Genomic DNA, 14,778 nt, shown 5'->3' on the forward strand with positions numbered 1-14,778 from the left:
GTATAGTGTAACATGGTGTCATTCTTTTGCATGCTGCTGTCCTGTTTTCCCAACATTTGTTGAAGAGACTATCTTTACCCCATTGCATATGCTTTCCTCCTGTGTCAAAGATTAATTGACCATATAAACATGGCTTTATTTCTGGGCTTTCTATTCTGTCCCATTGATCCGTGTGCCTGTTTTGGGGCCAAAGTCATACTGTTTTCATCACTACACCTTTGTAGTATAACTTGAAATCTGGAATTGTGATGTCTCCAGTTTTGCTCTTTTTCGAGATTGCTTTGGCTATTCAGGGTCCTCTGTGGTTCCATACAAATTTTGGGATTGTTCTAGTTCTATGAAAAACATTATTGGCATTTTGATGGGGATTGCACTAAATCTGTAGATTGCTTCAGGTAGTATGGGTATTTTAACAATATATTTTCTTCCAATCCATGAGCATGGGATATCCTTGTATTTGTTTATGAGGTCTTCAATGTCTTTCATCAGTGTTTTACAGTTTTCAGAGCACAGGTCTTTCATCTCCTTAGTTAAGTTTATTCCTGGGTATTTTATTATTTTTTGGTGCAATTGTAAATGGGACTGCTTTCTTAATGTCTCTTTTGTTGATTCATTATTAGTATATAAAAATGCAACAGATTTCTGAACATTCATTTTGTATCCTGCAACCTTACTGAATTCATTTATCAGTTCTAAATAATAGTTTGACAGAGTCTTTAGGGTTTTCTATATATAGTATCATGTCATCTGCAAATAGTGAAAGTCTCCCTTCTTCCTTACCAATTTGGATGGCTTTTATTCCTTCTTCTTGTCTGATTGTTGAGGTTAGGACTTCCGGTACTAGGTTAAATAATAGTGGTGAGAATAGATATCCCTGTCTTGTTCCTGACCTTAGGATCAAGAAAATTGAGAAACACTCTCAATTTTTCACCATTGAGTATGATGTTAGCTGTGGGGTTTTCATACAAGGTCTTCAGTGAGGTTGAGGTATGTTTCCTCTAATCCTACTTTCTTGAGGGTTTTTATCATGAATGGATGCTGTACCTTGTCAGATCCTTTTTCTGCATCTATTGAAATGATCATATGGTTCTTATTCTTTCTCTTCTTGATGTGATATATCACATGGATTGACTTGTGAATACCAAACCATCCTTGTATCTCAGGGATAAATCCCACTTGATCATGGTGAATGATATTTTTAATGTATTGTTGGATTCAGTTTGCTACTATTTTTGTTGAGGATTTTTGCATCTATGTTTCTCAGAGATATTGGTCTGTAGTTCTTTTTTGCGGTGATTTTGTCTGGTTTTGGCATCAGGGTACTGCTGAATGAATTAGAAAGTCTTCCTGCCTCTTCTATTTTTTTTTTTTTTTTGAAGAGTTTGAGAAAACAGGTATCAAGTCTCCTTTAAACATTATGTAGAATTTGCCTGTGAAATCATATGGCACTGGATTTTGGTTTGCTGGAGTTTTTTTGATTACTGATTCAATTTCATGCCTGATAATCAGTCTGTTCAAATTATATATTTCTTCCTGGTTCAGTTTTGGGAGGTTCTAGGTTTCCAGAAATTTATCTATTTTTTCTAGGTCATCTAATTTGTTGGCATGTAATATCTTATAATATTCTCTTACAATCTTTTGTATCTCTGTTGTCTGTTATTTCTTTCCTTTCATTTCTGATTTTATTTGAGTCCTCTCTCCCGCTCTCTCTGTTTTGATGATTCTGGCTAAAGGGTCATTGATTTTGTTGATCTTTTTAGAAAACCAGCTCCTGGTTTCATTGATGTATTCTATTGTTTTTTTAGTTTCTATTTTGTTTATTTCTGTCCTAATCTTTATTATTTCTTTCTTTCTGCTGGTTTGGGGTTTTGTTGTTCTTTTGCTAGTTGCTTTAGATTAAAGGTTAGGTTGTTTACTTGAGATTTTTTTCTTTTTTCTTTCTGTTCTTTTTTTCTTCTTTCTTTCTTTTTTTTCTTTCTTTCTTTCTTTCTTTCTTTCTTTCTTTCTTTCTTTCTTTCTTTCTCTTTCTTTTTCTCCCTCTTTCTTTCTTTCTTTCTTTCTTTCTTTCTTTCCTTTCTTTCTTTCCTTTCTCTCTTTCCTTTCTTTCTTTCCTTTCTTTCTTTCTTTCTTTTCTTCTTGAGGTAGGCTTGTATTGCTATAAATGTCCCTCACAAATACAGCTTTGCTGTATCCCAAATATTTTGGACGATTGTGTTTTCATTTTCATTTGTCTCCATGTATTTAAAAAAAATTTTTTTATGTTTATTTATTTTTTGACCAAGAAAGACAGAGCATGAGCAGGGGAGGGGCAGAGAGAGAGGGAGACACAGAATCTGAAACAGGCTCCAGGCTCTGAGCTGTCAGCATATAGCCCGATGCGGGGCTCGAACTCAAAGACTGCAAGATCATAACCTGATCCAAAGTTGGACCCTCAACCGACTGAACTACCCAGGCACCCCTCCGTGTATTTTTTTTAAATTTTGTCTTTGATTTCTTGGTTGACCCATTCATTGTTTAGTAGCATGTTATTTAACCTCCCTGTATTTGTGGACTTTTCAGGTTTTTTTCTTGTGGTTGATTTCTAGTTTCACAGCATTGTGCCAGAAAAGATGCATAGTATAGTTTCAGTCTTTTTGAATTTGTTGAGACTTGTTTTGTAGCCTAATATATGATCTATTGTGGAGAATGTTCCATGTACACTTGAAAAAGTATATTCTGCTGTTTTAGGATGGAATCTTCTGAATATATCTGTTAGATCCATCTGGTCCGATGTGTCATTCAAAGCCACTGTTTCCTTGTTGATTTTCTGCTTGGATGATTTATCCATTGATACCAGTGGGATATTAAAGTCTCCTACTACTATTATAGGTTATTTTCTTTATGTTTGTTATGGACTGCTTTATTTATTTGGATACTACCATATTGAGTGCATAAATATTTACAACTGTTTTATCTTCTCGTTGGATTGCCACCTTTATTATTACATAGTGTACTTTGAATCTTATTAGAGCCTTTGTTTTAACATCTATTTTGTCTATTATAAGTATTGCTACTCTTTCTTTTCACTTCAGTTTGCATGATAAATGTATCTCCATCCCTTCACTTTGGGTCTGCATGTGTCTTTCAGTCTCTTGTAGGCAGCATATAGCTGGATATTGTTTTTTATCCATTCCATTACCTAAATACCTAGTAGTGCAATTACTGGGTCATAGGGTAGTTCTATTTTTAATTTTTTGAGGAACCTCCATACTGTTTTCCAGAGTGACTGCACCAGCTTGCATTCCCACCAGCAGTGCAAAAGAGATCCTCTTTCTCCGCATCCTCGCCAACATCTGTTGTTGCCTGAGTTGTTAATGTTAGCCATTCTGACAGGTGTAAGGTGGTATCTCATGGTGGTTTTGATTTGTATTTCCCTGATGATGAGCGATGTTGAGCATTTTTTCATACGTCAGTTGGCCATCTGGATGTCTTCTTTGGAGAAGGGTCTATTCATGTCTTTTGCCCATTTCTTCACTGGATTATTTGTTTTTTGGGTGTTGAGTTTGGTAAGTTCTTTATAGATTTTGGATACTAACCCTTTATCTGATAGGTCGTTTGCAAACATCTTCTCCCATTCTGTTGGTTGCCTTTTAGTTTTGCTGATTGTTTCCTTCGCTGTGCAGAAGCTTTTTATTTTGATGAGGTCCCAGTAGTTCATATTTGCTTTTGTTTCCCTTGCCTCCAGAGACGTGTTGAGTAAGAAATTGCTGCGGCCAAGATCAAAGATGTTTTTTTTGCCTGCTTTCTCCTCGAGGATTTTGATGGCTTCCTGTCTTACATTTAGGTCTTGCATCCATTTTGAGTTTATTTTTGTGTATGGTGTAAGAAAGTGGTCCAGGTTCATTCTTCTGCATGTCGCTGTCCAGTTTTCCCAGCACCACTTGCTGAAGAGACTGTCTTTATTCCATTGGAGATTCTTTCCTGCTTTGTCAAAGATTAGTTGGCCATACGTTTGTGGGTCCATTTCTGGGTTCTCTATTCTATTCCATTGGTCTGAGTGTCTGTTCGTGTGCCAGTACCATACTGTCTTGATTATTACAGCTTTGTAGTAATATAATAACTTGAAGTCTGGGATTGTGATGTCTTCTGCTTTGTTTTTCTTTTTCAAGATTGCTTTGGCTATTCGGGGTCTTTTCTGGTTCCATACAAATTTTAGGATTATTTGTTCTAGCTCTGTGAAGAATGCCGGTATTATTTTGATAGGGATTGCATTGAATAGGTAGATTGCTTTGGGTAGTATTGACATTTTAACAATATTTGTTCTTTCTATCCAGGAGCATGGAATCTTTTCCCTTTGTGTGTGTGTGTGTGTGTGTGTGTGTGTGTCTTCTTCAATTTCTTTCATAAGCTTTCTATAGTTTTCAGTGTATAGATTTTTCACCTCTTTGGTTAGATTTATTCCTAGGTATTTTATGGTTTTTGGTGCAATTGTAAATGGGATCATTCCTTGATTTCGCTTTTGTTGCTTCATCATTGGTGTATAGGAACGCAACCGATTTCTGTGCGTTAATTTTATATCCTGCAACTTTGCTGAATTCATGAATAAGTTCTAGCAGTTTTTTGGTGGAATCTTTTGGGTTTTTCATGTAGAGTATCATGTCATCTGCGGAGAGTGAAAGTTTGACCTCCTCCTGGCTGATTTGGATGCCTTTTATTTCTTTGTGTTGTCTGATTGCAGAGGCTAAGACTTCCAACACTATGTTGAATAACAGTGGCAAGAGTGGACATCCCTGTCTTGTTCCTGACCTTAGGGAGAAAGCTCTCAGTTTTTCCCCATTGAGGATAATATTAACGTTGGGTCTTTCGTGTATGACTTTTATGATCTCGAGGTATGTTGATACCCAATTTTTATTTCCTTTGGGTATATACCCAGAAGTGTAGTTGCTGAATCAGGTAGATCTATTTTTAATCTTTTGAGGAAAGCCCATATTGTTTTCCATAGTGGCTAAAGTAATCTCATTCCCACCAACAGTGCACAATGGTTCCCTTTTCTCCACATACTCACCAACATTTGTTATCTCTTGTCTTCTTGATAATAGCCATTCTGTAAAGTGTCAGGTGATAATCTTATTGTGGTTTGTATTTCCATTTCCCTGATAACTAGTGATGTTGAGCATCTTTTCATGTACCTGTTGGCCATCTGGATGTCTTCTTTGGAAAAATGTCTATTTAGTTCCTCTGCCCATTTTTAATTGGATTGTTTGTTTTGTTTTTATGAGTTCCTTATATAGTTTGGATATTAATTCCTGATATATAGTTTGCAAATATTTTCTCATATTTTGTAGGTGGCCTTTTCATTTTTTGATTGTTTCTTTTGCTGTGAAGAAGATTTTAAGATTCATGTAGTCACATTGGTTGATTTTTGCTTTTGGGGTCCTATCCAAAAGTTATTGCCAAGATCATTGTTGAAGAGTTCTTCCTTAGGTTTTCTTCTAGGGGTTTTATATTATCAAGACTTATGTTTGGGGCACCTGGGTGGCTCAGTCGGTTAAGTTTCCAAATTCAACTCAGGTCATGATCTTGCTGTTCATGAGTTCAAGCCATACATTGGATCATCGGACTCTGTGCCGACAGCTTGGAGCCTGGAGCCTGCTTCAAATTCTGTGTCTCCCTCTCTCTCTGCCCCTCCCCTGGTTGTGCTCTGTCTCTGTCTCTGAAAATACATAAGTCTCTTTTAAGTTTTTTAAATGTCTGTTTAATTTGATCTATTTCAAGTTATTTTTTCTATTTTTTTAATGTTTATTTATTTTTGAGAGCCAGAGACAGAGTGCAAGTGGGAGAGGGGCAGAGAGCGAGAGGGAGACACAGAATCCAAAGCAGGCTCCAGACTCTGAGCTGTCAGCACAGAGCCCAACGCGGGGCCTGAACTCATGAACTGTGAGATCATGACCTGAGCTGAAGTCGGATGCTCAACTGACTGAGCCACCCAGGTGCCCCATTTTTCAAGTTAATTTTTGTGCGTGGTGTAAGATAAGCCCGATTTCACTTTTCTTCATATATTATCCAGTTTTCCCAGCACCATTTGTTGAAGACACTATACTTTCTCTATTGGCTCCCTTGTCAAACATTAGTTGACTGTTTATGCAGGAGTTAATCCTACACTTGCTATTTTGTTCCATTGGCCTGTATATCTAGTTTTATACCAATACCATTTGATTATAATAGGTTTGTAGTATAGTTCAAAATCAGGAAGTATTGGCATATAGCTTTGTTCTTCTTTCTCAAGACTGCTTTGGCTGGTTAAGGTTTTTTGTGGTTCCATACAAATCTTAGGGTTGTTTGTTCTATTTCTGTGAAATATGCCATTGGAATTTTGATAGGAATCGTGATGACTCTATAGATGGCTTTGGGTAGTATGGACATTTTAACGATATTAATTCTTCGGATCCATAAACACAGGATATCTATGTGTCTTTCTGGTTTCTTTTAAAAAGTCTAGTAGTTGCTGTACAGATCTTTCACTCCCTTGGTTAAGTTTATTCCTATAGGTATTTTGTTGTTTTTGATTCTATTGTGAATGGGACAGTTTTATTTTTTCAAATATTTCATGATTAGTATATAGAAATGCAACTGATTTCTGTAGGTTGATTTTATATCTGCAACTTTACTGAATTCATTGATTAGTTCCACCAATTTTTTAGTTGAGTCTTTTGGATTTTCTATACATGAAATCGTATCATCCAAAACAATGATCATTTTACCTCTTCCTTTTCTTTTTCTTTTTTTAAATTTTATTTATTTAAAAGTAATCTCTACATCCAACATGGGGCTCTAACCCCATGCCTAATTGATCCAGCTAGGACTTCTAGTATTTTATCAAATGAGAGTGGTGAGAGTGGGCATATTCGTCTTATTTCCAATCTTAGAGGATGTTTTCAATCTTTCCCTGTTGAATATGATGTTAGCTGTGAGCTTTTCATACATGGCCTTCATTATGTTGAGATATGCTCCTTCTATACTCAATCTGTTGAGGGTTTTTGTCATGAAGGGATGTTGTATTTTGTTGTTGAGGGTTTTTATCATGAAGGGATGTTGTATTTTGTTAAGTGCTTGTGTGCATCTACTTTGATAACCATGTGATTTTTATCTTTCATTCTGTTAATGTAATGTGTGCCATTTATTGGCATATATTGCACCATCCTTTCAATCCCCATTTGTTTTAAAAGAATTTATTTCCTGGGGTGCCTGGGTGGCTCAGTTGGTTAAGTGTCTGGACTCCTGGTTTTGGCTCAGGTCATGATCTCACGGTTCATGGGTTCTAGTCCTGCATCAGGCTCTGTGCTGACAGTGTGGAGCCTGCTTGGGATTCTCTCTCTCTGCCCCTCCCCTGCTCATGCTCTCTCTCAAAATAAATAACTTTTTTAAGTTTATTTCCCTTTGTATTTTATCTTTGACCCACTGGTTGTTGAGAAATGTGTTGTTTAGTTTCCAGGTTTGTTCATTTTCCAGCTTTGTTCCTATTTATCTCTAGTTCCATACCATTGTGGTCCCAAAAGATAGTTGGTATGATTTCCATCTTCTTAAATTTGCTAAGACTGGTTTTGTGTCCTATCATATGATCTATCCTGGAGAATGTACCATGTGTACTTGAGAAGAATGTATATTCTGCTGTTGGATGGAATGTTCCACCTGTCCATTAAGTCAATTGGTCCAAAGTATGGTTAGATGCCAATATTTCCCTGTTAATTTTTTGTGTGGATGATCAATTGCTAAGTCCCCAACATTAAAGTCCCCTGTTATCGTACGTCTCTTTCTTCCTTCAGATCTGTTAATATCTGCTTAATATATTTGGGTGCCCCAATGTTGAGTTCATATACACTTGTGATTGTTATATCTTATTGTATTGACCCCTTTATCATTATATGACCTTCTTTGTCTTGTTACCATTTTTGGCTTCAAGCCTACTTGTCTGATATGAATAGATCTGTCCTACCTTGTTTTCGTTTCCACTTGCCTGGAATATTTTCTTTCCCTTCAGTTTGAACCTACGTGTGTCTTTAGGGCCAAGAGGACTCTCCTTTACCCAGCATACGTTTGAGGCTTCTTGTTTTATCTATCCAACCATTGTGCATTCACACTGAGTGACTTCTGATATGTAAAGATCATGAAGGCCAACTAACGACTTCTGGTTGTTTTGAATCTCCACTGTTTCTTTTTCCTTCTGTTTCTGTTTCTTTGTAAATTGGTGGTTTCTCCATGGTGGTATGCTCTTTTCCCCAATGCTTCCGTTTTTTGTCTTTTGTTTTTTTTTTTGTTTTTTGGTTTCATAAATCTCTTGACTTGTGCTTTGTGGTTACCTTGTGAGGTTTACATATAACATGTCATAGATAAAATGGTTTATTTTATGCTGATAGTAACTTACCTTCATTTGCCTAGAAGGCTCCACACTTTTACTCCTCCCCTTTTATATTTTTGGTGTCACACTTTTTTTTATGCTGTGTATACATTAACAAATCATACTAGTTATACTTATTTTTAATGCTTTTTCCTTTAATTTTTATCCTATAGTTAAGTGGCTAACTCACTATTCTAAGATAGAGTTAAGTTTTCTAATTCTATTTTTCACCTTTCCCAGACTGTTGTGTACGTTCAGAGGTTTTCAGGTCTTTGATTAGCATAGTTTCATCTCAGCTTTAGGAATTTTATTTTTTTTTAACGTTTATTTATTTATTTTTGAGACAGAGAGAGTCAGAGCATGAACAGGGGAGGGTCAGAAAGAGGGGGACACAGAATCTGAAACAGGCTCCAGGCTCTGAGCTGTCAGCACAGAGCCCAACGCGGGGCTCGAACTCACGGACCGCGAAATCATGACCTGAGCGGAAGTCGGCCGCTTAACCGACTGAGCCACCCAGGCACCCCTCAGCTTTAGGAATTTCTTTCAGCATTTCTTACCAGGCAGGTCTAGTGGTGGTGAACCCTCTCAACTTTTGTGTGGGAAAGTCGTTATTTCTTCTTCATCAGGCAAACTTATTCTTCAGATATAAGGTATTCTTGGATTGCATTTTTTATCTTTTAACCCTTGGAATATGTCCTTCCACTCTCCCCTGGCTTGTAGCGTTTCTGCGGGGAAATCTGATAGCCTAATGTGGTTGCTTTGTAGATCACGTTCTTTTTCTCCCTGCCTGCATTTAAGATTCTTTATCATTGATTTTTGAGTTTCGTTATACTGTGTCTTGGGGAAAGTTTTTTGCATTGAAATAATAGGGTGTTGTTAGCTTTGCAGATGTTTATGTCCAAGCCCTTCCCTGGGTTTGGGAAGTTCTCAGCTGTTCTTTTTTTCTTTCTTTTTTTAATTTAATGTTTATTTATTTATTTTGAGAGAGAGACAGAGAGAGAGAGAGAGAGAGAGAGAGTGTGTGTGTGTGTGTGTGTGTGTGTGTGTGTGTAGGTGTGTGTGTGTAAGCAGGGGACGGGGCAGGAGAGGGAGAGAGAGAATCCACACTGTCAGTGCAGAGCCCGATGTGGGGCTTGATCCCACAAACTGTGAGATCATGACCTGAGCCAAAATCAAGAGTTGGACACTTAATCAACTGAGCCACCCAGGTACCGCCTCAGCTGTTATTTCTTTAAATAATCTCTTTGCCCTCTTTTCTCTCTCTCCTTCTGTTACACCAGTTTTTCTGATGTTTGCCTTCTTGACTGAATCCAATGGCTCCAGTAGTGTTTCTTCATTCCTTTTAGATCCTAGCTCTCCTCTTGAATAATTTCCATATTCCCGTTCAAGTCACTTATTCTCTTTTCCATCTGGTCTGCCTTGTTACTGATGCTGACCAGTACGTTCTTCCATTCACACATTGAATTCTTCAGCTCTAGAATGTAGTGTTCTTAAAATTTTAATCTCTTTGGAAAAGAACTCCTGTTCGTTAATTTTATTCCTGAGTTCATTGAATTGTCTGAGTTTTTTTTTTTTTTTTTTTTTTTTTTTGGAGCTTGTTGATTTCCTCATAAAAGCTATCGTGAATTCTTTATCAGTTAGATCATACTATTCTGTGTCTTGGCATTCATTCAGCTGATGGAGAATTCTTTTTGTGCTACCATATTCCCTCGATGGAATTTGTAGGTATGCATTTCTGCTTTCGCATTTGAAGTAGCAAGTGCTTTCTTAACTAGAGTATCATCTCCTCTTCGGTTCTTACGTTTCAACAGGCTGGCTATTAGCAACCTTTCTTTCATCTTCCAGATTGTGGTTCTGTTAGCTCACGTTTGTGGTTTTTCCCTCACCCTCTGAGCTTGGCCTATTATCCGGACACCCTCTGTGTTCACTGGAGCTGGCTCTTGGGATGCACTTGAAAGTGCACACAAGGAGCCGGCAGCAAAGTTGGAGGAGGTATGGGTTTGGTACTTGGGGCACTGAAGGTGCCCACGCCGGGTGGAGGACGACCCGGGAGCAGGGTATTCCCAGAGGTCGGTGGGCAGACTTCCTGCCGAAGTCCTGACAAAACACCAGATAATGTTAATGCCCTTTGATATTCTTATCTGCCTCCTTCCCTTTTCACTTCCTCCCAGCCACCCACCCAAGTTGTGGAAGTCCTTCCTCAGAAATCTGGGTGCCGCTGGGAGAGAAACTGGGTTTTCTCGCACAACGGAGGTAGCCAGGCATTCACTCACCACTTTGACTTTCCATCTCCTCTGCCGTAGAGGTTGCTGAAAGCCCAGCCCCTTGCGGTGTCACCCCGTGGAGGCGGGGGCTGCCCTGGTGAGTTCCTCCCTCTTCTCTGTATCCAAACTTTGTCCCGTTCAGGTTCAGATGGCATGCTGACATTTCCCCTCCGGCAGACTGGACTTCCCAGGAGTTGGGTCAGTTGGGATCTGCTCAGTTTTGCATTCTCCAGGCTTTTTATGCCTCATCGTGGAAGATGGAGGAGGTTCACCAAATCGCTTGCATCTGTAGCCCTTACTAAGGACCTGTTTATTTTTGGGTGCACAGGTGGGCTTGCGTGTCCCTTAAGGAAACCTGCGGAGACACTTTTGCTAAGTTATGGATGTCTAGTTGTCCTAAAAGGGGAGAGAAAAGAGTAGTGACTTAACATTGCCATGATTCTGATGTCACTTTGCTCACCCCTGAGACAAGACAAAAGCTAAGTTTAAATGACAAGAGGAAAAAAATTCTGTCTTTAAAAAGTTATTATCTATTAATATATTGATAAGGAAAATACACAGAATTCCTATGTGTTGAACTTTTTCCGGATATAGGATTAGCAAGAGAAATAAAAGCCAAATTAAAGTAAAAGCTAATTGCACAGACTCAGCTCCTAGAGTTCGAGATTTGGCTTTGCCACTTACTAGCGGTATGTGTTACTTAAAACATACCTAATTTGCTGGAAATTTCTTCTTTAGCAGCAGCACTTGGCATTATATCAAATGCATTTCTTAGTAACTGTTGAGAAAATGTTGATACCTTCCTAATTGGCACAGAAATGCAATACAGGAGTCAGAAGGTTAATTTCACACGTTTTATAAAAACTCATGATAATTAAAAGGTTTTGATTAAATCCATTTACCAATTCCAAGAGAACCTAGAATGAACATATGAACAAGCTCAGAAAAACGATCACAGGGTTGCTAAAGGGAATGTTTGATATTCCCAGGCAGTTCAAGATGCTCAGAAGGAAAATATTCTGATTTAGAATTTTAAGCTCAGCCTTGTTTTAAAGACCTTTTTCTTCTAAATAATGACTCTTTCCTTAGTTTTGCTTTTTTGGTTTTTTTTTTTCTGCCCTAAAATGGCAAGAGAAAAGCAGTTTCTATGCTTTGGCTTCTTAGCATGTGCTTTGATAGACCTGTGTCACCCCACCTCTCACCCCCTAGGCTGAAGGTAGTAACCCCAAGTACCTGATTTTTTGGAACTTCACTTTTTGTGTAGTTTATAGGCAGCATGAACTATGTAGAGCCTGTGGGTCTGGATTCAAATTCCAGCTTCACCACCACTTACTATGTACTTCTGGGCAAGTCATTAAACTTGTTGAAGCTTCAGTTTCCTCTACTGTAAGATGGGAATATATTACTGAACCAATCCCACAGGGTGGTTATAAGAATCGATAGCGCGCGTAAAGAATTCACTTGATAAACACGCTGTACATGTTCAATATTAGCAGTTATAATTACTGATTCAAAGGCAGGCATCTTTCATTGTTAAAAAAAAAAAAAATTCTCTGATTTCTCATGCCCCTGCCTTTAAGAATCACACTACTATACCTCTTAGTGCATGAATGCCATTCCTCAGTATTAGTTCACCATTTTCATTGTCAAGCATAATTATGGCATCACCGAATTATCAGGGCAACACGGTTGGTAATGTAAATAAGTCACCAACTTTAATTACTTCTAAAAAATATGACTCTCAAGTTTAAAAATTGAAAGGACATGTGTTTTAGCATACAATTTATCTTCAACTCATTCTATATTATATACTTATCCAATTACTTTTTACTTGGCGGGGGGGGGGGGGGCCCACAACCAAAAAAAAAAAAACAAACAACCCATTATCAACCATAAACCCATCTGCTCATATATACCTATCAACAGTCATTACGTAATTTGTGGGATTGTCCCCCAAAATACAAAATCTGGCTTTCTAATGCAAAGACCTTTTTGTCTCTAGAAAGAATGTTAGTTTAGGCTAATAAATATACCATGTTGTTTCAAGTTTTCTGGGAATAATGCCCGTAACAAAGTTAATTGTGTTTTTCTACCTTTGTGGATAAGACAATCTCCCCACCCCACAAATTTGCCATGATTGTGATGGATAAAAAGCTAACACCTAAAATGTGAAATTGGGCTACTCTATTTCTGCCACGTATATACTTAACACTTGCAACTAGGCGGATGTAAAGACTCAGCGACATCGGAAATTTATCAAAATGGTAACTAAGAACCCTTAAATCTAACCAATTAGATTGTCTAACTGAAGATAGGTTATATTTACAGAAGAGTCTGTATGAAGGCTAGGAAAAGAGAAATTCGGTATGGCTTTGGCATTGTCCAAAGGTGTGGCTATCCTGAACAAGAAACTCCAGGATGTCCTCGTGACCCTTTGGTCTCCTAGAACAGCAGTGGGCCCTCGACTATTCTGGCTTGATTGTACTGGCCAGGGTATTCATCTAGCTCTACCCGTTTTGCTTCAACTTGAACCAAACTTCTGATTCACCTTGTTGGACGAGAACTGTTCAATAGGGAGAATGTACTCATTAAACCCAAGTAGCCAGGTCTTCTTCAAAGTCATTGGCTCACAGCAAACAAATAATCTGGGACCATGGTTTTCTATCAAAAGACTAAGAAAATGTCAAAGTAGTCTCCACGTCACTCCCTTGGGCTCCATCAGTTTGGTGGGAAGGAAGGAGTTACAATCACAGATGATGAACTGTAAAAACAAGATCCATCACTCTAGCTTATTTACCCATGCAAGTCTTAGCATACAATTCGTTACCTCATTCTAGATCATAAACATATAATTCATGGGGAGATGGAGAAAAGGAAAGGATTGCAGGCTAAAAAGTTTTCAAAGAAGCCTAAATTGTACATCGAAGTATCCACAGAAAAATGTCACGTTATCAATTTGTCTTAAAATTTCCAAAGCAGCAGCCACACGTCTTAGAAAGCCATACAGCAGTCAGCCATCTTCTTCTGCTTCACTTCAAATCCTACATGAAAGCAGGTCCTTTAAAATAGACTATTGTCAATTATGAGCTATACCTTTGTCAGATGCAACTAACCTTCGTTAATTGTGGCAGTTAGGAGGTTCTATAAAGTGTCACTAACAGGGTATTAGCAAATACTGAATCAGTGCTCCTAGGGGAGATAGGCACCTGTAAGCCAGCCGCATTTTCAACGATCAACAGATCCTTGTTATGTGTTCCTGCTTTAAGACACTTCATTCACTATATAGTTGACCTTGAACTCACAGCGAATGGCTCTGTAACTCATAAAGCTTACCTACCTTCCTGTACTTAAGGACACCAGACAGCACCTCACCACTATGCTTAGGGGCCATTTAAATAGCAAAATCACCAATGAGCACAAAAGTGTCAGTAACCGGGCACTAAATAGACCTCAAAAAGCTGACCTGTCTATGGTATGAAAGTTGATAAAAAGTTAGAAGGCTTATTCAACCTCAGCTGGGAATATGTTTCAGATAACTCAAAGAATTTTCATGGCCATGTCGGCAAATGACTGAAAGCACAGGAGTTGATTTTTTGGGCTACAAGTAACCGTTAGTACATATTTGCAAATAAATACCTAACAGAATAATCAACTATTATTTTTTCCTAATTCCTACAAGCAGATCAAAAATGTCTACACTTTTGTTGGTTTCTGTCTCCAGTCAGGACATCTGAGACCTTTCAAAAACAGACGGGGATATCTTATCACACAAGAAATTCCAACTACGCAATATACAAAGAAAGCTACGGTCTATGCAAATATCTGCTACTTTAGATTTTGGAATGGGAAGTGTGGGATTTTTATAGATATAACTTCTAAGGTGTCTCTAAAGTCTGCTCTTTTAAATCTCAAAACTTGACCATTCCGTATTCAAATTTAACAAAGGTATGTATTTCTCTCTTCCTAAAGCTTTGAGAACAGCTTTCGTGGCAACTCGGAATCTAAATGAACTATCCAGCCTCTTAGAGGTAAGCGTATGGTCAGGCAAAATAGAATAAGGAGAATGCCTACTGGGTGTATGTATTTAAGCCATGGGAGTAGGCAGGGGTTAACGTGTGTATCGAGTTTCAAAAGCAGCTG

The sequence above is a fragment of the Herpailurus yagouaroundi genome, unplaced genomic scaffold, assembly GCF_014898765.1.
Source record: "Herpailurus yagouaroundi ecotype Mexico unplaced genomic scaffold, PumYag 186, whole genome shotgun sequence".
In the NCBI taxonomy this organism is placed as follows: domain Eukaryota; kingdom Metazoa; phylum Chordata; class Mammalia; order Carnivora; family Felidae; genus Herpailurus; species Herpailurus yagouaroundi.